Genomic DNA, 25,475 nt, shown 5'->3' with positions numbered 1-25,475 from the left:
AAATAAAATAAAACTAATTCTTAATATGCTCTGCCAAAGTCTCTGTTTTAGTACTATCTTAGGACAGCAGGTACCATGATTACAGTCCTGATTAGTGTAACAGTAAGGGCAACTGACGTTATAACACTAAACAAATACCCCTACCTACTAGTTACTATACGCCAGGCACTTTCAAACTCATTTATTCCTTTCATCTTGGCAGACTTGCGATTTGAACCCAGTGTCAACTGGCTACAGGGTTCAAGCTTTTCCACAACATGATGTTGGCTCTTAGAGTTGACAGAAGTTGTTGTTAAAATTTGACCAAGTTCAGGCCGGGTGCGGTGGCTCATGCTTGTAATCCCAGCACTTGGGAGGCCGAGGTGTGCGGATCACGAGGTCAGGAGATTGAGACCACGGTGAAACCCCGTCTCTACTAAAAAAAATACAAAAAAATTCCTCAAAAAAAAAAAAAAAAAAAAAATTGACCAAGTTCACGGGATGATCCAACCTGCACCACATTGCTGACTCTTCCTTCCTTCCTTCCTTCCTTCCTTCCTTCCTTCCTTCCTTCCTACTTTCTCTTTCTTTCCTTCTTTTTCTTTTTCTTTTTTCCAAGGTCTCACTCCATCACCTAGGCTGGAGTATAGTGGTTTGATCTCAGTTCACTGCAACCTCTGCCTCCCAAGTTCAAGCATTCTCCTGCCTCCTGAATAGCTGGGATTACAGGCACCCGCCACCACACCGAGCTAATTTTTGTGTTTTTAGTAGAGACGGGTTTCACCATGTTGGCCAGGCTGGTCTGGAACGCCTGACCTCAAGTGATTTGCCCACCTCGGTCTCCCAAAGTGCTGGGATTACAGGAAAGAGCCACCACACCCGGCCCTTGTGGTGCTTTTGTTACACTGCACTGAAATTGCATAAGCCTTGTTGCACTGCTTGGTAATTAGGTAAAGGTGGTAGGAGACTGTCTCCAACAGTTTTCATTAGGAATGCATAAGATTTCAGGTCTAGTCTAATAGGTAAATTAGGCTTCCATGGGCCTAGCACCCAAGGTGGACCAGAGACCCCTGTCTCATGGGTCATCATAGAGCTAGATTTCCAAAGTGATACATCCAGGCCCAAGGTTCCTGAGTGAATTCACAGAAGAAAGTTCAAATCCTAGCACAGGTTTTTGTGCTGGGCAGGGATGACAGTGTGTCAGACACAATGAATAGAATGAGATCTGGGCCTGTCATGTAGGTTCTGGCATTTTTTCTTTTGGGGAGTTATTTGATAACCAGGGCACATAGAGGGGTCTCAACGCCCCCCTGGATCATTACCTCTATGGGAAGACCTCTACCCCATCTTGTGGTATCCTGGGCAGGGGTAGCTGTGGTGTCTACATCCAGGGGCTTGATGTCAGGGTGGCAGCTATGAGCTCTAAGGTAGAGGTTGGCTGAAACTGGGGCAGCCCTTCCTAAATTCTCTTTTCTAAGAGCAATGACTCATGAGTGTCTGAGTGTCCCTCACAGACTTTTTTCCTACAGGTTCCTAGAAAGTGGAGGAAGGATGAAGGCTAACTCTTGTTTGACATTTCTGTGACTCAGGAGTGCAGAAGTATAAAAAACTACTTTGTTAACCAAATGTCAAATTTAATGAACCCACTGATATCAAAAGAAAGACCTGCAATATCTTTATCTGTGTAATTAATTAGCCTGTGTCTATAAAGTGTTCCAAGCATGTGAAGTGCCACAGATATCTTGTGTTATTAATTATTATTATGCATGGGAAACATAACTGGATTTTTTTGACCTCTGTGCACTTAACAGCTCCTGTTTAATGGTGCATTAATTGTAGCTTTATTTTTTTCATCAGCATCGATTCTCTTTTGGTGGTGATATATTGAGGCATATTTTCATGCCTTTCAAGATTTCCCTTTAGAAAATCAAGTTTTGAAAATGAGAGTGGCAGTGAGGAGTGACTGAAGGTGTCTGAAAGAGGGGGAGTGTTGACCGCATGAAAACAGGTTTTCAGAAAATGCATCTGCTAGCATCAGATTAAATTAAAAGAGGAAAAGACTGGAAGCAGGGAAGAATCCTGCTTAGGCATGAAATAATGAAAATGTGAGCTAGGGTAGTGATTGGGAAATGGAGATTGTATGGTTGAGAGAAAAACGTATTGCTTCAGAACTGTTAATGATAATGCCCTAATGGGCCCTCTGGTGTGGCAGGGGAAAGCTGTAGGCAGCTTAACTGCCCTGTGTTAAAAATGAAAAGAAATAATTCAGTGTAAAGTTTTGGTTATGAAAGATGAATAAATTCTAGAGATCTATTGTACAATGTAGTGCCTGTGGGTAACAACATAGTATTGTGCATGTTAAACTGTCGAGAGTATAGATCTCATATTCAGAGTTTTTAACACACACACACACACCACAAAAGAAGGAAATTTTTGGAGGGGATAGCTATGTTTAGTACTTTTATTACAATAATGGGTGTAGGTATATGTCTAAATGCATCAAAACATAAATATTTAATATGTACGTTATTTTGTGTATCAAGTAGACCTCAATATATTTTTTTTTTTGAGACAGAATTTCGCTCTTGTTGCCCGGGCTGGAGTGCAATGGCACAATCTCGGCTCACTGCAACCTCCGCCTCCCAGGTTCAAGTGATTCTCTTGCCTCAGCCTCCCAAGTATCTGGGACTACAGGCACACACCACCACACGCAGTGAATTTTTTTGTATTTTTAGTAGAGATGGGGTTTCTCCATGTTGGTCAGGCTGGTCTCGAACTCCAGACTTCAGGTGGCCCACCTGCCTTGGTCTCCCAAAGTGCTGGGATTACAGGCATGAGCCACCGTGCCTGGCCAATAAAACTTTTAAAAAAGAAAAAATCCGTTTGGAGAGCTGGAAGTAGCCTTGTTAATAGATAGATGCAAAAATAATTTGGAAAATGAAAGAGCAGCCCAACAAGATTCCAATGGGCTTGAGGAGAAAACCCCCTGTGACAGGTATGTGGGTCTTGGGCATGTAGCTGGTGTTGCCAAGGCACTGTTTAAGCTGTCTAACAACCAGGTTTGTCTGCTAGTCAGTACTTAGATGCAATGTAATACTCACCTGCTTTTACTCTGAAGAATCAGTAAAAGCGTACAGTGCACAACGTTTTAGGAATGGTGCTTTGGAGAAGTCAAAGTGTTCACCCCTGGGTCAAAGTAGAAAGCATAGAGAGTGTGGTGAGAGTTAGGTGGAGAGCTGCTAGCCATCATGGTTCATGTGACTTTGAGAACAATAAAGATGCAAGAGAATTCAGTGAGACCTTGAGCAGGGCATGGGTTTCCCACAGCATGTCAGATGAGATCAAGACAATTTTATTTGATTTTCAAAACCAAAGTGACCTCAGCTAATGTGTACGTACCAAAAGGAAGGACAAACCCTAGAACTGGAGATATCTTCCCAAATTGAGGGTTGTGTTACAGAACTTTATGTAACAAGAAAGGAGCCCACTGCCTTCCTCTCTCCAACTTTGCCCCTGTGGCTCCACTCACTGTTTTTCATTTTTTTAGAGTGGTCATACATACCTCAATGGGACAAACTATCTCTTCTGAGACTTCAGAAAATCCTTTTCTTCTGGAGCCACTCTGTTCTGGATTACCCTGGGATTTTAATGAGATAAAGTCTAGAGATGTATATAACTTTTCTGCATCATTTTGGAATTTTAATGAGATGAAACAAGACCCAGAGACACCTGTTCTAGACCACTTTGGGATCTTAATGAGGTAAGGCTAACAGAGGATGGACTAAATTCATTTTTTCCCAAGCTGTTCAGAGACCAAATACACAGACAAGAAATGCAAACATATGGATGAAGTCTTCCAAATTGCTACTTCCTCTAACTCCTTTTCTAATCTTCATGTTGTTTCTTTTTTATTTAGAGTGTGTGTGTTGGTAGGCGTCATCAGTGGAGGGCTGATGGTTGGAAGTTAGAGGAATAGCTGTTTATGAATTCTAGACCTGGATAGTCTTTGTCATTAAATTGATATGTGACCCCGTGGTAAGTAACCAAGGCTCTCCTCCTCTGCTTGGTTTGGCATTCTATCTAGCCACTGTCTTGTTTATCATTAGATTGCCTTATTTAGCTATCTCTATTGACAAAATGCTAAGTCTAAGGGGTCATTTTTTCTGCCATAAGCAAAGGAAAAAGGTAACAAGTTGTCCTTTACAAATTAAAGTGACGCAAGGTCCCACACTATTGCTAACTTGTAATACCTCTGGGAGTAAGAATGCAGTACCTGCCTGGCCTCTCATACTTGCTTGGAAGATGGCTTGAATATTGGGGTGACCTGTATTTTGGGAGAGAAATTTCTCTCCTGATGGAAGTTGCCATGCTCAACCAAGCATGCAAGCCATGTCAAGAATCCTAGAATCCTATATTTCACTCCGTGTGTTTCTTTCTCTTGTCATTCCAGGATGCAAACAGGTTGAAGACAAGAGCTCTCTTTAATGGAATCTGAACAGTGCCTAACTCTTCATTTTCCTCATCCAGTATTTTTTCCAACTGCTTCAGTTGCTTTGGAGTAAATTATTACCATATGAGCTCAATTTAAAGAGCTGCTATAGAAAAAAAGCTGCCACAAGCTATTAAGAAAATAACCCTATTGCAGTTTTGTGTGAAAAGGAAAAACAAATTAACTCCATTCAAGATACGTACATATATATATATTTTTCATTGAACCAGAGTCTTTCTCAATAACATCAATGAAAAGGAATGGCAGCTTTCTTATCCTCCCTGCTTTTCTCAATCCAGCCCCCAGTCTTATACCATAGTATCCTGGAGGAAGCTGTCAGACATCTTAGTTAAAAGCTTTCTGATGGGAACTTTAATGATTAGTCTGGAAAGAACCAGCGTTATGGGCATGAACACTGCTTTCTTCCCCCCAAGATCTGCAGTGCTACACAGAGCATAAACATCCTTCTCGTGGCAACTGCCTACACATCCCTCGGGCGTCACTGGGCTTGGACATTTATTTGTTTATTCATGTATGATCTACTAAGTGCCATGTGTTTCGTGAGGTGACAGGGATATAATAAATAAGACACAATCTTGCCCTAAAATGACCTCACTGTAGAGATGAATACATGATTATGGGTTCCCTCTTGATGAGGTAATGACAGTGACAAGACACAGGTTAGAGGGTGGGCTGTGGAATCATAGCTCAGAAGCACCCACCCAGTCTTAGTGGGGTCACGGAAGCTTTCTGGAGGAGGTAATGCCTGAATTTCAAGGACAAATAAGAATTTGTCGTTTGAAAAAGGGGCCAGGAAAGAGATTTCCGTTGTTAACACATAGTCTGCTCCCTGCCTTCAAATTTAGGTAAAATTGTTTTACCTAACACATTCACACCTTGCAAATTCAAGAGAAGGGGCCTTCTAATGGCGATTTCTACTTCCCTATGTCCACCACTAATTCTAGCATCTATCAAGCAACTACAGTGGAGTTGATACTGACTTGGGTGTTTTGTAACCTATTATTGATTATAATTTTACTCCCATATTTACGGATAGGAAGGCTGAGGTCACAGTTGGTAACTAAGACAGTCTAGTCTTTTTTTCAAAATCTAAATTCTTACTATAGCATGCTGCAAATTTAAATAAAAACTCTAGATGGTTCCAGTGGAAAGAATGTTCCACCTGGCCTTTCCACTTGCTATCATGACAAATCTATAGCAGGTTTATAACGTTTGCCTGAAAGATAAGTATCATTGTATTTCTATTTGGACAATGCCATTTCTTGCATTTGCTTTTTACCATTCAGTATTGTCAGACTTTGAAATGTATGTTTTATAGTACCTTTCCATTTCTTATGAAAAAATATTTCAATGTGTCTATATTATTTTTCTGTGAAAACACACACACACACACACACACACACACACACACACACACACACACGACTTGGACCCCTGAGCCACTTGCTAATGAACTTTAAGAAACACTGGACAGGGTGATGCCAAGTTAGCAAGATCTGAACCACTATAGTCTCTCCCTCTTACGGAGACATGACGACATATGAAAACTGGATTCTTGTCTAGGGCTTTCTTTCCTCTTATGGGTGCACCAAATTGAAAGAATAATATTAAGATGTTTTGAGCTGATCATTATCCCTAGACTAGTCCTGAGGCAGAGACCACTGACTATGTATGAAAATGTTTTTTCTTCAGTACAGAGCTAGACTACATTTCCCAGCCTTCCCTGCAGTTTAGTATGGGCACGTGACTGAATTCTAGCCAATGGATTGAGGAGTTAATGATTTGTACCACTTCCAAGTTTGGCTCATAGAACCCCAAGCACATTCCTTCATGCTCTTTACCTTTCTCACTGCTAGAATGAAGATGACTTCCAAGGCGATCTTGGAAGCTGTGTGTCAGAGATCTGTGATCAACTGGGTCCCCAAATGACCATGGAAAGAACAATTGGTTTTCTACCAAGCACTGTTATGTGAATAAGGAATAACCTTCTATTGTGCTTCTAATGTTTGTTTTTCAGCTTATAGCAGCTGGTGTTACCCTAAACGATACAGGCCGTCATCCCTAGAGATTTTATTGTTACAAGCTTACTTAGTATTCGTACCCTGAGTCTTGCAGTTTCCACTGCAGAGAACTCTGCAGGGTTCTGAGGTCTGAAGACTTTGTGAGGCTTTAAATGAAAAGTAAAACACACAGGTTACATTCATCAGTCCTGATCTCAGCCTGTCTCTGCTTTGAGTGTCTTGTCCCCTGAGGGCTTCTCAAGCAAGAGGGAAATGTTCTGACTGTGGCCTAGCAGTGTCTTTTCTCTTGATTGATTGATCAATGTAGTTTGTTCCTGCTGCTAGGTTTCTGATGAGATTTATGACCACCAGGGCTGCCATATTTCAGTCCTTATTTTCACCCTTCTTTGCTTAAAGAGAGCCATTATAGTGGCATCATCACCTTTGACTGTTTTCAAAATTTTACTCACATGAGACCTGTGAGGAGCTCCCAGCTCTCTGATGTCAGAGCTGCTGGGTGAAAGCTACGTTTGGGGAGAGAGCACAACAATTCCTTCTCTTACTCATGTTTATCAGCAGTAGGTACAGGCAGGGACATGGTGTCAGTGAAATACTTTTTTAACACTAACTTAGTGTTGAAACGTGTGCACATTGTCAGTGTTTCTAAAGGTCATTCTAAATCTGAGGGTTGGGGACAATTTTCCTGGACTGATTTTGGGAAACTAGACTCCTTCCACTCCTGCTGCTGCTGCTGCTACAACTAGCTATGTTCAAGTAATAAATGAGGAAACTTATCTTGCTGGGTAAATCCAAGCCTCACTTTATTAAAATATCTCAGAGGAAGACCTGACAAGGAGTGGGCAGACTGTCCATAACCCTGTTACTACAGATGTCAGGGTCTGAGAACTAGGTTAAATGTTTGCCTTCTCTGCGACTCTGCGTTTCTATTTTTTTCCTATTCCTCCAGATGAGAGAAGGTTGAAACAAGGACACCTGTGTACTACGCAGTGGCCCACAAATGGTTTCTTTAAGATATGCCCCTTTCCTATTTCTGGAGACTGGCAACATGTTGGAAGTGGGTAGGAATAAGACAACTCAGCAGTTGAGGATTTTGAAAATGAGTATGTTAGATGTTATGGATTATCACTTTTACACCCATAATTCTCAGCATCTTAAACTTAGCATGTCACCATTCAGACTGAACTGAATTGAATTCTATTTATTTCTGTAGACAGAGGCATCTCCTTTTACTATTGATGGGTTTCCTTAGGTGTTTATAACAACATCTCATGACTCTCCAAATATTTATCATTAACATACTGTTGAATTAAGACAGTGTGACGATTGCTCAAAGACCTGAAGACAGAAATATCATTTGACCCAGCAACCTAATTACTGAGTTTATACCCAAAGAAATAGAAATAATTCTATAAAGACATATGCACATGTATGTTCATTGCAACACTAGTCACAATAGCAAAAACATGGAATGGACCTAAATGCCTATGAATGACAGACTGAATAAAGGAAATGTGGTACAGATACACCATGGAATACTATGCAGCCATAAAAAACAGCGAGATCATGTCCTTTGCAGGGACATGGATGGAGCTGGAGGCCATTATCCTTAGCAAACTAGCATAGGAGCAGAAAACCAAATACTGCATGTTCTCACTTCTAAGTGGGAGCTAAATCATGACAACAGTGGATCACATAGAAGGGAACAACAGACACTACGGCTTACCTGAGGGTGGAGGATGGGAGGAGGGAGAGGATCAGGAAAAATAACTAGGCTCGATACCAGGGTAATGAAATAATCTGTACAACAAATCCCCATGACACAAGTTTACCTCTGTAATAAACCTGCACACGTACCCCTGAACTTAAAGTTAAAAACAAAATTGAAATATATTGTTTATTATTATTTGGAAAGCCATCTGAGCATTTGTCTCCTTTTAACCATAATGCTCCCTGACATCAATAACAGTTACATAACTTAGAGGAGGTCATAGCTATGTTATCTTTTTAAAAAATCGTGTCTAAATAATTCCAACTTTCTAGCCCCTCTTTGAACTTTTCAAATTGCTTATCCGCATTCACAAACTCTCCCAGGGGAAACTGGGTGGGTCCCCTACTAATGGCCCTCTCATGTAAATCATCTCGAATGGTCTCACCTTCATTAGTGACTGCTATAGTTATATTAGAACAAATCTCCAAAGCTGTTAAAATTCAAATGGTGCCGGGGACCCAAACATCTGTTATACATGCTATTAAAAAGTTTCAGTTGCCCCTGAACACATTGTTTCAGTGACTGTTTTTTTTCTAAGTCTCTGGAGAATTTGGAGAGAACAAGAATCTCTTACTAGAACACATAACTCAGGGAATAATGGAGACAGAGAACTTGATAACAGACCAATATTAAATGTCTTTAATTTCATCTTGATAATTTCTAGCTGGAAAAATTATGTTGGTTTTCTTCTTGAGATTAGGTTTGTTTCATCATATTTGTCAGAGATTGCCACGAGGAGATATGTTTTCTTTCATTTTTTATGTGGCTGGATGGTACCCACCCCTTCGCACCCCTGCCACTAGCCCGCCCTTCTTTGGGAGCTAAGGAGAGCTTTTTACAAGGTAACTCAGGCCTAAGAAACAGACAGACATTGCCTTCAGCATAATCAAGTAGGGGAGGCGTGCTAGCAAGGAAATAGTCACTCCCTACAGCATGACGTTGTCTGAGTGTGCTTTAGACATTCTGCACTCAAATCTCACACGAATAATAGCCTCTTCCCTCCTCCTCTACCTCACAGTATGGAACATCTCCTCTTTTAAGTCAGCGACAACAGTGAAAACAGGGACTGTCCATCCCTGCCGGAGGCCACAAGAGAAGTGGCACCCAGGTGGGAAGAGAAAGGAGGCTTAAAGCACAGAAAGAGAGAAAAAAAGAGTGAAGGTGAGGGTCTGGGAGGTACTCTCTCTCTCTCTCCTGAGGTGATGGCTACCTCGGCCTCCATGGGAGTTAGGCATGAGGTCCTGTGTCGAGGAGATGCTTTTGCACCAAGGAATAGAAACACTTGACACAAACAGTTAAGGGAGAAGGAGGCATTATTTCCCACAGACGCAGTCTGTGATGCATTTGTGATGGCTCTGGTTTCCTCAGAATTTCAGTTTATGCCTTCCTCAATGCGTGGGCTTTGTCATCAGGCCGGTAGCTTGGTGACCTCAGTAGTTCCAGGTTATCTTGCCACCACAGCACCAGAGAGAAGGACTGTCTGTCTTGTGGCTTCCTCTTTACATGGAGAAGACTTTTCTTTGAGTCCCAGGAGATTTTCATTATTTCTCGTTGGCTAGAATTAGGTTATATGCCATTCTTTAATCACTGACTAGTAAGGGATGGAATTACCGTGATAGTCTTACACTAATTATTTGGAGCAAATTGAATATTGGAGAATCAGTCATCATGATACTAAAGTTTCCATATCTGTGATGGTACAAGATCGTTATTTCTTATCTTACTATCTCTTATATATTATCAATTAGGTAGTTTAATTTTGTCTAGATATTTAAAGTATTTAAAAACTGGTATGTAATATAAGAGTTGAAAATAAATATATTCCTCTTCTATAATTAAACTATATATACGACATCTAAATTAAATTATATCTACATATACTGCATATATTTTATATTACTATTGTGTTATATATTATGCTATATTATGTTTATATTGTGGTTATACTATATATAAACTAAACATTATATGTTTTAAAAACTTATTTCAAAGTGCCATATGTTGTAACAGAAATCCTTTGTCACATCAATATAATTTCCTAGTTGCTTGTTGGTTTTTGGAAATTGCCAGTATGCTTTTTTGGTTGATGCAGCATTCACTAGCTAAATGGCACCCTGTCAGAACCACGGCTTGCCAGTTGCATCAAATGCTTCTGACACACTTCCCCTTCCCACCCTTGATTGTCATTAGAAGACTGAGATTCTTGACAGAACCTGAATGGGGTTTGTGCCTTTGCCCCCATCTTAAAATTGAGCTTTCTGATGATCTCTAGGCCTCCATTCTTTCTATCTTCTCTTCCCCCTACGGTTGGTCAGATTGGTACCATCCAGGTTCTGGCCTCGTATCAGGTGCTTCTTTGAGAGCAGAGATCAAAAGGAATTGCCATACACAGAGGGAAGGAGGCAGGGAAAGGAATAGCAATGGAGGGGCAAATTGGCTTCTCCTGGTTGTTGCAGGAGCCAGGATCTGGCATTTTGGTTTGCCTTTCTGATGGAGAGGACTGTGAATGACTGTGTGCCCTGCCTTGGCCAGTCACAGGAGAGTGGGCACCATTGACCAGGAGGGAGCTGGTTGGAGTGCTCTCTATGAAGTGAAAAAAAGGCAGAGTGGGAGAGGCAATAAGAAATGTGGACATAAAAGAAAGAGGCCCTCATGGATATTGATGGCCTATTTGGGTTGGCTCAACTGGCTGTGGGAAGGGTGGGGTGTGGTGGGAAGCACTGGGTGGCATAAGGCTTCTCTGCCCAGAGATTACTCAAGAGGCAGTGAGGCTCCCTTGGTCACTGGCTGGGATGTCCAGGGCAGAATTCTCCTCCAAGACTGTTCACAATGTCAGGGATGGCCACTCCCCATGGGGGATGGATTGTCAAATGAAGTAGGGCTCCCCAAGTTCACCTGGGAGTCCTGTACTGACATCTGTCTCAGCCCATAGACCCTGACCATCTCTTCAGCCACCACCTAGGCCTGGCAGGGTTAGATGTTTCTAATGGGTGGGTATAGACCCTCCTCACCTTGTCCCATTAGCGTCCCTCTCCCATCTAAAACCTTTTGAACCAGGAGGCAAATTGCCAGCTCATTTTAAAAAAAAATAACAATGAACTGCAGCAGATCCAGTACCCAAAACAGAAGAGTCTCTTGACATTGCAGTGTGTGGTTTCTGAGATAAACTGCATGTGCTAGAATTTACATTATTAATTAATTCTACTATTTATGGCAGTTTTACTATTTACTGGCCAATATAGAGATATTTACATATTTGAATAGCTTATAATAGTGTGTACCTGCTGAATATTAGTTGTGGTTACATGTCTCACTTCTAAACAGTGGCTTCTGGAGGTGGGTGCTGAATTTTATTGCTTAACCCTGAATTACCAATTAATTTTTGCGGGGTAACTGTGCGGGTTTCTATGGTTGAGGGAGGGGATAGGCCACCTTCTCACTTTTTGTCAGAGTAGACTCCCCACTCTTTTCAATGTGAAAGGTGGAATGCTTAGCTAGACCACTGACAAGCATAACTGATAGCTTCCGAATGTCCTACTTCCTTCCCCTTACACCGAGGGGAACACATCATTCATTATTCTTGTGTTATACCTTTTTTTATTTTTATTTTTTAAAAAACAAAACTAACATTATTCCCTGCTAAGGAACTCAAAAGTAGACGTTATATAGGATTATGAACCGTGAAAGTATATCCTGGAATTTATGGTCAATGCGCTTTGAAGGTGAAAAACACCCTCTAGTCATACAACATTACTGTAGCTCCTGTCTGTCCTTTTATCCATTTCCCCCATAAGTTTGCTCGCTGACTTGAGTAACCTGCAAAAGAGATCTGAAGAGAGAAGGAGAAATGAAGAAGCACACTGGAAAAATTCTTCATTTATTATTAACTTAAAACTCCAATTGACTTGCTTCCCCCAGGGCTGGAGACTACAATGGGACATGGAATTGGTCCAGTTAGGCTCAAAAATTCAGAGAAAGAGATTGGTGTAGTGGAAAGATCAGTGAACTGGGAGAGAAAAGAGCTGAATGCTAACCATAAATGTGATTTTCTGAGTCCCTTAACTTTCCAGTGACTTCTTTCATACTTTGGACACCTTGTTCTCTCTCTTTGCTAGCTTTTACTTCTTGCCATTCTATGGTTTTCTTGTCTTTTTGTATGGCTTAGGTATAGAACAGATTAAAAAATGCATCGAGACTATGTGGTGGTTAATTTCTATTGTGTAAGATAGCATCCCTTAGCTTTGTGGCTTAAAACAAAAGCCATTCTCTTTAGTTTACAATTCTGTGGATCATTCAGTTCTTCTGTCTTGGGCTGGCTCAGCTTGATCATGGCTAGCTCTCTTATGCTGCTGCCATCAGCTGGCAGATCTGCTGGCTGATCTAGAATGGCCTCCCTTGCATGTCTAGTGGTTGGTAGGCTGGCAGCCAGGGTCTGGATGCCTGTTGGCTGGGGTGCCTCGGTTCTCCTTTAGCAGGCTAGCTTGGACTGAATCACATGGTGGACTCAGGGTTCCAAGCTCAGCAGGTTGGCAAGTCAGAATGCTCCAGCACTTTTCAAGCCTCTGATCACATCAAGTTTGCTAATGTCCAGTTGGCCAAAGCAAATCACACCGTACATGGAGATTCAAAGGGTGAAGAAATAGATTTCATTTCTTTATGGGAGGAAAGGAATTTATGGCCATTTTTGCAATTTATCACAGACTGCATTTTGAGACATCTGAAAAATGTATTGCAATGGCAGATAACATTTTTGAGTGTTTAGTATGTGCCACACATTATGGTCATCACAAAATTTACATTCTCATGATACTTGCCCTTATAGGCCCTACATCTTTGGTACTTCCATTAAAAAAGGAAAGTGCCTATGTTAAACCCTACTCTGCTTTACACAGCAGATGTGGTGCAAAAATGTTTCTTGTAAATAGAAATTTTGTAGCTTGAATTATATTTTCAGCACAATAGGGGGGTTGGCTATTTCAAGGAACCCTGTTGCAAATCCTTTTGGAAAGTAAAGAATCCTTTTGTAACACCTGAAATCACCTCCTAGTTTAGCTGTTTGGAAGGTCAAAGCAAAGGGATTTGAAAATATGGATAATGTAGAAAGGTCTCTGGCTTTGGAGTTGAACTGACCTAGGTTCAAATCTTACCGGGTAAGTAATCTTGGGCAAGTTATTTACCTTAGTTTCTTTTTTGTTGTTGTTGTAATAGGATTAATAGATACCTGTCCCCATTGGCTTACATGAAAAGGGAAAAATTATGTAAAGGGCTAGATATTTTACAGAAGTTCAATAGATTAGTACAATATATTCTTCCACATTATCAGATGTTAGATTTTGTGTAACTACTGTCCTGCTATTTCCTACTACAGATAAAAACCTTTTGAAATATTTGTTTTCCAGTTTCAGAATTAGCTTGGCTTGGGTTCTCTGTGTCTGTTCTTTTAGTCTCACCATAAAGCTATATAGCTATTTGCATTCCTTAATCAAATTCAAGAGGGTAGATGAGGAAATGAATTCATAGCTCTGTAGACATGGGGTAAAAAGTCTGTACTAAACCAATTTAAAATAAATTAGCTGAGAAAAAGCAGGTGCTGCCTAACACAATATGCAAAGTTGTCTTTTCACCCAATCAGCAGAGAACAGAAAAACAATTAGCAAATTGGATAGCTATTCCAGGTGTCTGAGGGCCACTGGCCACAAGATGGCCACTGAAGGGATCACCATCAGCTTCAGGTCACTAGGTAGACTTGCAGTATCAGCACAAAACCCTGACTTGGGGTGGCCAATCTCTCAGTGCTATGAGAGCATTGGAAGGAATTTATAGCTGGTGAATTACAAAAGCAGCTCTAATTAGGCCCAAGAGGCAATTGCATAAGAACTACTGAGAACATCGCAGACTCATATTTGCTTCCTTCTCAGGATTTTATATGAGAGCCTGGTAATGAATGTTCTTTAACAATAGGAGCTGAGAGACCTTAGTGTTAATAGCACTCCTGAGGATACAACTTCTTTTACTTGCAATCCTGCAAAGATCAGTTGGATACCATTGTTAAATCTTGAAATTTCACCTCCCCCTTTCCCCAGTCTACATTGTGGCTTAACTCAGAAGAGAGGACCACGGGGAAGAGCTGTTTCTTAACCACCAACCCCCTCCCTATGGGGTAATGACCAATAAATAATCTAGCACTGATTGGTTTTGAAATTGTTTTAAAGGTCCAGCCCATTTGTAAAGCATTTTAGGAAAAAAGCATTTGTTTGTTTGTTTGTTTGTATTAATAAAGAGTAATAGAACCTCTCTAACATCCACAGGTTAAAATACTATAATGTTTCTGAATTCAGGAGCTGCTTTGGTCAGATGTATTGGTTCCCTTGGTCTGCTTTTCCTGAGTCCCTACTTAGGAAATAACTACTTCCTAAGGAATTAATCTACTGAATGAAAAGGTACTCAGGAGATTAATTCTCTAGTTGAATTGTAGTGGATAACTCAGAAATTTCTTTCCCCCTTCCTGTCCTTCCTCCCTTCTTTTCCTTCACTAAATACACAGAGATCCTAATATGGAACAGCCACTGTTCTAGGTGATGGACATGAAGCAGGGAGTCCAGTAGGTTTGGGAGCAAGATCACTCTGAAGAGTTCTAGCCATAACCAGCAACACCTGAAGAGTCTCAGGGAAGACTCACTCATTAGTGGGTGTGTCAGGAGATGGTCTGGCTTCAGTGATCTTATGTTGGTAGAGCCACTTAGTTGCTTATTAAGAGACTGATTCTTGGGCCATATTTAGGAATTTAGTCACTGTATTCAGTGAAGCAGCTGAATTTCTACCTTTTAAATAAGGACTTCTGTGATGCAGTAGATCCACAAATGGCTTTTGAAAACTTAGCAGTTATTGGCTGAAAATCTCAGATAGGCCCATGGAGGCTCTGTGCCCCATATTGGATCCTAAGGTCATCTGCCCTTCATTCCTCTGGCAAAATCATCTCACTTCCAGCTGGTATTAACATCTGCTACCTAAATCCCCAAAGCTGCTCTGGCCCCAGCTTTGTCCAAGGTTAGTCCCTTAACCACTTCTTGTATTCTGCGAACCATCTCAAAGTCTTCAAACATATTATTATTTGGCCTATGTCAGCCAGGGTCATTCTGTTGATATAAGCAAAGAACCAGTGAGGAGCATGAAATCTTGGTACGTGAATGGTGGATGGTGTTCTGGCTTTGTGGGAATATCATATCTGGGAAGGGAGTGAGTCTTTCTTCTGCATAGTCCATTAAAGGAAAGTCTACCCTGCCCTCTGCCTCCACCCCCAGAGGGAGTAATGTATTCTGTCTCCTCAGGCAATGCTGCTGTGAATATTTGCATGTATTTCTCTTTTTCCTTCTAGGCTCTGAGGACAAGAACTGTGTCTTATTCTTGTCTATGGCTCAGGGACCAGCAAGGGGCTTGGAACATAGCAGGTTACCTGTGTGATTGTGAAAGAGGAAGATTATACTCTGGACCTGAGCAGTGCTGCAGGTGCTGGGCATTTCTTGGGGCCTGACCCTAATTATGAGCTCTCATTGGGTTCTTGGGGTCTTTTTCTGTCTACCTTTGCCCAGTCCTCTGCTTCCTAAGGAAATATAACTAGGTTTCAGGTGCCTCCAATTGGGTCACTATCCTTAGTATTTGAAATCCAGAGGTCTCTCATTTTCTTAGGAGTTTGTATATTTCTCAGGTTAATTTCTCATATTTGGAGCCACATTTTATTTTTTGCTTCCGTGAGTCTATTCTGTGCTAGGGGCATGATAGACAAAAGAAAAATATCCATGTCTAAACTTCCCAGGACTTCTAGAAATAAAAGTTTCCAATTAGCATTCTTTCCTTGGCAGCCCAACTTTGTGATTAAAGAGCTTCACTGGCTTTGGAAACATTTAGAATTAAAATCCAATACTAATGGAGACCCAGGGGCAAGACCTTATGAATAGAGGCCAGAAAGGAAAGCAGGAAAAGCAGACGGAGCCAATGAAAGGGGCAGGGGGAGGTTGCCATTTCTGGAGAGGCAAGGGAGGACAAAATAGCCTACTGAGATAATTTGCTCTCCCTCAAAAGGATTCTGTGGCAAGTTCCCTAGCTGTAATAAGGTCTGAGAATCAGGAAATTCCAGGGGGCTCATCTTTGTTCCTGCTCTGTGAAATGCCACTGAATAAATCAAGGAATTTATTTGTCACTCGTTTCCTCTATAAACTCACTTCATGGCCTAGATGTGCTCTGAAATATCGCATCTAAAGCAGTCATGTAGAATATCAGAGGTCAGCTTGGAGCCATGTAGAATATCAGAGGTCAGTTTGGAGAGGTTGAATGTAACTGAGCTAGATGTCTGGAGGTAGGACTGTGCCCCCTGTTCATCTGCCCTAGTTTATTCCATGACACACTGCAGGTCACCTCTCTGCTCCAACCTACTGCTGTTTTTTATTGCACTGTGCTTTCTCACCTCCATTTCCTCTCTGCCTTGAACATCCTTCCCCCTTGACTTAGGTTGGGTTCCCTAGAAGCAGTGATGAAGACAGAGATTTATATGATTTATCAAGGGAGCAGTCTCAGGAGAATGGGAGGGAAGGAGCCAGGATAGGGTAAGGGCAGGAGTTACAGGAGAATGAGATATTAATTGATCCCTCAGGGAGTTCTGGAGTGTGAATTGCACCATAAAGATCATCTCACTTTGAAGCCGGGGCCCCAGTACCCCCATGTGGGTCAGCTGTTGGAAGTAGTATGTTTCTGTAGGTGAGGGTTGTAACCTCCAAGGTGAGGTGCCATCAGTTTGCCAGGAGCAATTGTCTTGAGAAGGGAGGCAGATGTGAGCCATAGGAGCCAACACTTGAAGCTCCTGACAGTGGGACTACTGCCCTGGTAAAGGACATCTGCAGGGAGTAGCAGCAGCATACCAGCCACCTGAAGAAATTTGCTTCGTTAACTTCTATTCACTGATTCTTCAAGACTTGGCCCTGGCCACACATTCTCTGACTACTTCGTTCCTTTTTAGCCTGCTAAGTGTACCTCCTCCATGTCCTGTAAGCCTCCTGGGCTTTCTAACCTCTATCTTATCTCCCTGTATGTTAATGGACCTGCATGAGTATCATCTTTATTAATCATCTCCTTGGTGGTATGAGATTACTTTTCCAATTTCATCTACAGTTCCTACCAGAGTCTGTATAACGTAATAGCATTCCATAAGATAGTGTGGGGTGGATGAATCTTGGATCCTCTATTAGTGTGCTGTGTGATCAAGATCATTTACCTAACTTTTATCTAAGTAGGGAATAGTGTCTGCCCACTGGTCTCTTAATGTTGTTGAGAAGGTCAAGCCACAGAACACTATCTTACCTGTGAGGTCTGGTATGAAAACAAGATCTTATTTTATCTTATTCATCATAAATGCATCATAAGTGCAAGAGTCTCTTTGACAAAACCCATAAGAAAGTTGTATGCAGCCTAAGACGTAAATGTCCCTCCTGGCTCATTCCTCCTCTTGGCACCTTGGACAGTTCCAACAGATTTTTCTCTCTCACATTGGGTTGAAACCTACCAGTAACTTCTCTTGAGTCTTATTTTGCCTCCTGGAGCCACTTAGAACGAGTCTGCTCTACATTTCACATGGCAGTCCGTATGGATTGATTATTTCAGGAGTGTTGCTGTCTTGTCTGCTGTTCTCACCTCTTGCTGACGGTGGCTGCCAAGCCTTTGAAGTCTGAGTCTTGCTTGTCTCCTTCCTTCCTCAGTTGTCATCACCTTCCTCTGTTACACAGTTAAGATGGAAAGAGTTGGAGGCTTAATTTTTTTAAGTTCCTAGGGGAATGGTCCTCAGGAAGGTCTTCTGAGGACGCACATAGAATCTTGTCTGTTTTTCTAATCCTGGCAACTTGAAGGAAGATGCTGAGAGGTACCTTACATGATCCTATTTTTCCTCAACAACATCTTGATAATAAATGATGTATCCAAAATTAATTTTCTACTTTTGTGAATAAAGAGTGATTCTATTAGGGTGATGAGGAAACTCCACAGCAGTAAGGGATAAAATATCTGGGAACCACTCCTAGTCATCATTCATTAGCTGGGTGACTTTAGGCAACTCCCTCTCTTTGTTGTGAAGGAGGCTATAGCAGGTTTTAGAGAATGAGAGGAGTGAAGACAGACAAAAACCGACAGAATAAACAAATACCAAAGGGCCCAAATTAACAAGATTTGGTGATGTTTTGGATTGGAGAGTGGTGAGGAAGAGGGAGAGGTCAAGGACAACTCCTGGAGCTTGTAGGAACTCTGGCGTGTTGGGTAGGGAGAAGGAGCCTGCAGAATAAATGAATAAGCAGGCAGGTGGGTAGGAGGAAGCCCAGGAGATCGTGGAGCCCCAAGAACCCAGGAAGGAGCATAGATGGAAGGAGTGACCTTCACCTTGCAGAGGTTTCAAGTAAGGTAGGATTGAAAATGTCCTGAGACTTTGGCAATAGACAGGTCACCTAATGATGGCAGTGGCTTTTTAAAGCCTGTGATAGGAGTGGAAGACAGAGCGAGGTGAATTGAGGAGTGGGAGGGGAGCATATGGAGATGGTAAGGATGGATAACTTTCTGGAAAACTTTGGGTGTGAGGAGGAGGAGAGAGTGCTGTAGCTGCAGGAAGTGTGGGGTGGAGGGAAGATATTTTTAAGGTGGGGAAAGCTTGAGCCTGTTTAAGTGTTTTGGGGAAGATTGTGAGGAAAGGGTTGACTAGATAAGAGAGAGATGGGGTAACTGATGCCCTGAAAAGACACCGGGGAAGAGATCCAGAATGCAGGAGGAGGAATCAGTCTTGACAGAGAAGGGATGCTGTCTCAAATGTCACATCAGGGATCTGTGTTACTGTGGAGACCACACTCTTACTAAGCCAAACAATATTTCTCCTTCCCTCACCCCTGCCCACAAAATTAGCTAGATACTTCTTCTCTAGACATTCCTGCTGGGAGGCTGAGACTCCATGTCCCTTTAAGACGGGGGAAGGATACTGTACCAGAGCCTCTTCCTAAGAGATCAGTACTTATTAAGTGATTGGGACCAGACTTCCTCTTCTCACACAGTGTCTGATTATGCTTGGCAGTTGTGCCCAGGCCCCCTGCATACCTTTCAAGGTCCCTTTCAAGGTCCATTCTTATCTGACTTCCCAAGTTTACATCTTGCTGCCCTACAGTTAACTTTCTCTGTTTCCCCTTGGATCAATTAGACAAGTTGTAATTATAGGGTATATAATGGTCTCATTTCTCCTGGTCTGTTCCAAGCTCCTCTGTGTCTAGGTACAGAATGAGTAAGCATTCTCTAATGTTGTTGGCCAAGTTCATTTTTCTTATAAATAAAATCACTGTCTTAATTTTCCTATTTTACAGAGAGGTTGAAAGTCTGTCTGACTCACCTGTGCTAAGTGACTTGAGTGCCATCTAATCTAACTTCAAGGTGACTGGCTAGATTGTACATGTGCTAATAAAATGCTAATCATAGTGTCATATTTTTAGAGATTCAAGAAGAAATTACTAGAAACACAAATTAAGAGCTTTAATATGCTCATATGTACCTGTGCATAACTTTTTTTAAAGCACCTAGAAACTGCAAGTCAATAAACATTGTTTTCCCATGCTGCCCTATACTCATCCAACCTAGCGATGATGAAATGCATACTGACAAGAGCAATAAGAAAAATAATAACATTATCACAGGATCAATGTCTATTGCTGGCTTCATAAAGGACTTGGCTTCCCATTGATGTTTAATTTTTGTAAATGCCTCTGGAAATTTAAGTAGCAGTAGGAAAACATTATCCTGAGATAATGTTCAATTTCTCCTAACATAACCTCTTAAACCTTGGACGTGTGCAGTTTTCAGTCTGGGACAAATTTAGGAGAACAAATCTCTTTGAAACAGACTGGAAGATTTATTTTAAATAAGCTGGCTTTAAGGCTACAGGTCTAGGAGACAGAATCATAGAAGATGATTGGAACAACAGGAGCTGAGAAATCTTGGAAGCCTGCTTTTTCTGTGACTTGTTTTGGGGTATATATCAGCATAAAGGGGAGAGTCTCCTCTATCCATGTCATGGCTGATGGTAGCATCTGTGCCAAATTTTAAGCACTAGGGGACAAGTTGGGAGGCTCAGAAAAGCTCGTCTATCTATGAACACCAGGATATCCTAGCATTTTTGTTATTCCTCCTTGCTCTACCTCAACTGCTCTGGCATTGACTCAAATTCCTGGAACTGCATAATCAGCATCTGGACAAATAATAAATGAACTCCTGCTAGCTCTACCATAGGAAAAGCATTAGAGGACTTTGAAGTCCTAGAACCTTCATCTTCTTAGACTTGAGTGGTGTTTCTGGAACTTGAGCTTGCATCAGACTCACCTAAGGCATCATGTTAAAACACTGATTGCTGAACTCTACCCTGATAGTTTTTGGTTCTGTAGTTCTAAGGCAGAGCTCAGTAATTTGAGTTTCTAACCAGTTCCCATATGATGCTGATGCAACTTGTCCTGCAGACCATACATTGAGGACCGCTAGCCTAGAGTTCCCCTTTCTTGACCCAGATGCTGGACTGTTGTAAGCCAACAGTTGGGTCTTTTTGAAATCCATGGGCTCAAGCAGGGGCAGAAAATATCCACATGCCAAAAGGAAGCTTATTATTTCATAGGGACCTCTGCAGAGTGAGCGCCACACTTCGGCTGAAGAGTATGGTTTGTTCCTCACCATGACCTTGGGGTCCCGTCCCAGCTAATCCAGAGCCATGTGGGTTTGCAAAGACACAGGCATTCCTCCCGTATTCTGGCCTCTGACCTGAAATCTTCTAACTTGAGAAGAGAACAGTCACCTTCCTGGGAATCTGAAATAGAAAGGCGAATTTGTGAAGGCCTTTCTGACATCTGAATGGCTGGATTTGCATTTGCTGTAGTGATAACTCAGTGCCATACAGACCTGACAGTGATGAACGATGCTGGATTCTGCTCAAATTCCATCAAAGCCTGCAGGGTGAAGACTCTGGTCCCTGAACCCGGTGTCCTCTGGCCCTTCCTGTCAAAGCATTGGAGTAACAGGGAGACATTTGAGAGGCAGTGAGGAGGAAGGACAGAGGCATCAGGATGGGTGTGGTAGCTTCCATATTTAGCAGAGAGAAGCAGAGATGAGGGTAAGATTATGAGTGGGAGAGGAGGGAAGGTTAGAGAACAATGGAAAAATTTTCTTCTTCAGTATAAGAATTCTGGACCCTTATTTGAAGTCTCTCCTGCTTTGTTGGGCAAAAGTAATGAGAAACTCCACTTGGCTTCAGAATGCAGTGTCAACTCCACATGAATCAAAGCAATCAAAAAAGAAACAACTCGGAGCAGGCTGAGCTATGTGAGGTATGAAAACTTGATCAGGGCCAGCGTGAGTGTGGGACTTCAGTCATGCTCCTTCTCCCCCACAGCACTGTGGGGGGCGGGGGGAATTGTTTAAAAGCATTTAGTTCCTAACTAGCTGCCTCACCTATTATCTTCCCTTTCTTGTAATTTAGGAAATAAAGAACAACATATAGCCAGATCAATAGCTTATGTTATTTTCATATGTAAATTATTGCTAAACAACTTAGGAACTGCCTTTTCTTTTCTTTCCTTTCTTTTCCTTTAAAAATCCACTTGTAACTGTTGCTGATGGGACCGGACTATATATTCAGGATAACTTTAATCTGTGCTTTGAAGTTGCAATCCTCAAGACTGGCCCAAATAAACCCCCTACTTATATTAATCTTGCCTCAGTTTCTTTCTTTTAGGTGGACAGTGGTGAGAGCAATTAGGCTTTTTGCAGAATTACTCATTCTAAATATTCTTGCTTGTATTATATTTTAGATACACATTTTCCAACTGTTATTTTTCAAGTCATTTCCTGCTTCCCTGTGTCAATTTCTAGTCTGCAGCCTTTGTAAGCATTCGTTTCTTTGTTTCAACGGCTTCTTTTTCCTTTCCTGTTACTTCTCTGGCCCCCTGTTCTTTGTTCCTCTCTGAGGAATGCAGATTTCTGCTTCTCCATACATCTCCTTTCTTTCCAGCCTGGCTTTTAAGAGGAGACTGTGCAGGCAGTCATCAAACACAGGGTCTAGTTCCTAGAGCTACTCCTCTCCCAGGCAATCTGCATTTCAGACAAAATAAGCCCCTTTCACTTCTATTTTGCTTAATGTAAATGTTACTGATGTGTAACATACATGCAGAAAAGTGCACAAACTGTATATTTTCAGCTTGAGGAGATTTCACAGACTGAACAAACGGAGTGGCCAGCACCAGCTCAAGAAACAGAGCACGAACAGCACCCCAAACCTCCTAGTGCCCCCTTTCAGTAATTTCCCACCCTCAGGAGTTACCATTATCCTAACTTCTAATATTATCAATTATTTTTGACTTTTAAAAAACTCGATAGAAATGGAATTATTCAGTACATACGATTTGTGGCTACTTTTTCTCAATGTTATGTTAGTGAAATTTACTCATATTGTTACATGTAGTTGGTCACTTGCCTTGTTTTCTTCTCTGTATAATGAACATACCACATTTTATTCATTTTACTGCTGATGGACATTTGGGTTTCTCCAGTTTGACAGTATTATACATTTTGCCACTATTAACATTCTTTTATATGCTTTTTGGTAAATATACATCCTCTTTCTGTTAGATTTACACATCGGAGTGGAATTGCTCTTTCATAGATGGACATAGATTCAGCCTTAGTAGACACTACTAAACTATTTTTAATGTTACTTTATCAGGCTGAGTGTGGTGGCTCACGCTTGTAATCCCAGCACTTTGGGAGGCTGAGGTGGATGGATCACTTGAAGCCAGGAGGTTGAGACCAGCCTGGCCAACATGGTGAAACCCCATCTCTACTAAAAATACAAAAATTAGCCGGGCATGGTGGTGCACATCTGTAATCATAGCTACTCTGGAGGCTGAGGTGGGAGAATTGCTTGAACCTAGGAGGCAGAGATTGCAGTGAGCTGAGATCACACCACTGCACTCCAGCCTGGGTGACAGAATGAGACCGTTTCAAAAAAAAAAAAAAAAAAAAGGAAAAGTTGCTTTATCAATTTATATGCTTTATCAATTTATACTCCTACTTAAAAAGTTTGAGGTCTAATTGCTCCACAGCCCCACCCACACTTGGCATTTTTAATTTTTGTTATTCTGGAGAGTGTGTGTTAATAGAAGATTATGGATTTAATTTACAGTTCTTCAGTAGCCAATAAAGTTGAGCACCTTTTTAATACGGTTACTGGCCACCTAAATGCCTTTTTGGTGAAGTACCTGTTTAGTGTTTCAGCCATTTAAAAAAATTAGGTTGTCTGTATTTTTAAAACATTGCTTTGTAGAAGTTCTTTAAAATTGTGGATATTAGTTGATAGGTGCTCTAGAGCAAGTATCTTCTCCCAGGCAATAGCTTGTCTTTCTACTTTTTAAATCAAGCTCCTTACTTTACAATCATCATACTTAAAAGTATAGTTCAAATGTCACCCATTTGATGACTTTTCCCTCATCCCCTTCCTTTCAGGTTATTGCCCACCCTCCTATCCTCCCATAGCTTCTGCCTAATACTCATTCATAGCGATAATTGCCTTAGTTACAATGATCCCTTTTCTTACCTCTCTTGTTTCAGCCCATCAGTGCCTTAGGCGCAGACAACCTCTAAATGGAAAGAGTGGCTGCTATTTTTGTGGAGGTTCTGGTTGGGGTTTTGTTTTGCTTTGTTACGTTGTAATTATCTGTGCCCCAGCTTTCTACTATGTCTGTGCAGTACCTCTGAACGATTTTTTAAAAATACATCTTACTTTGGAGAAAAGAAATATAGATAATATTGTACCTTGGCCCCTGCCTCATTTGCAGCCCTCTGTGCTGTATCTCTGTCTTTTCCAGAGGAACTTTCAATTCAGCATGTTAAAAAAGAACTTCTCATTTTGTCTTTCTATATCAGCCCAGTTTCCTTCCTGACCTTTGGCACATATGGGGTAGCAGTCCTATTGCCCAGAAGCTAAAAGTAGCAGGAAGTCACTCTGACTTTTAAATTGTCTGTTACTCCCTTCTTCCAAATCCAAAACAAGCTTTCTAGCGCTGCTATCTTTGCCTCTTTCTCTTGGAAAGTTATAACAGCTTCTAAATGGTTCTCTTAACCATGTTTGCCAAAGAAAAGTTGCACAGGATGGAGTTATAAAGGCAAGGAAGACTTTATTCAACAGGATTGCAATAGGGGAGAGAGATTAAACTCCGCTGAAACAAAAGGGTTGGGGGGGCTTTTAAGCATTGAGGCAAGCTAGAGGAAAAGTGTTGGAGGACATTAGGAGGGAGGTTGGTTGATGTGATCTGTGTTTGCTTTTTGGCACTTGTGAAAGCTTCTACCTTCTCAAAGGAGATGGGACCCTATCTTTCTTGATGATTAAATTTCAAAGGAATGGCTCCTAGGTCCTTGACAAAGATATTCCTGGGTTATAAAACTAACAAGCAAAAATTGAGAAAAGATTTACATCTCAAAGGGTCAGAGAAAAAATTTACAATTGAAAGTTTTCTAAAGCGAATGCTCTAAGAAAAGCAGGGTCAGAGGCTTATAGACAGGAAGAAGCCTGTCTAAAGTTTAGTCAAGCTGAGGAGAATGTTAAGGTAATATTGATCATTCTCATCTCATTCTCTTAAACTTGGTTTTTCCATTCCATTTCTCTGTTCCAAAATCTTTCATGCTTCCATACGAACCACCAAATGAGTTCTAAACTCAGAAATGTATTGAGGAAGTCTTCATGCTCTTATTTCAGACTCCCTGAGTCTTTTTTCTGACATACTGGAGGGTGGTGTCACCATGAGGATGGTCACAGCTCTGTGTGCTGATAAGATATATCTCTCTCTGCATTACTGGACCAGCCACTGGGAGCCCAGAGGAGGAATATCAATGGGTTCCATTTCTGGGACTGGGGACAGGACAAGGGGTTCCAGCATCTCTTGGCAAACTACCTGAGGCTGTGAGCTGTGGCAGCATAGTCATTGTTGCTGGTCTTCTCTCATCTCTCTGTTGGAAGATACGGCAGCAAAGAGATGAGACAGAGACATGGGGCCAAGTCATCAGAAAGAGCTATACTTGACACCCCAGATCTTTCTGCCCTGCTTTCTGGTAAGGTGAGGGTAAGTATGCAATTAGTTGCAATTATTGATCT

Source organism: Hylobates moloch, unplaced genomic scaffold, assembly GCF_009828535.3.
Source record: "Hylobates moloch isolate HMO894 unplaced genomic scaffold, HMol_V3 SCAFFOLD_8, whole genome shotgun sequence".
NCBI lineage: Eukaryota > Metazoa > Chordata > Mammalia > Primates > Hylobatidae > Hylobates > Hylobates moloch.
Note: the sequence above shows the minus strand (reverse complement) of the source record.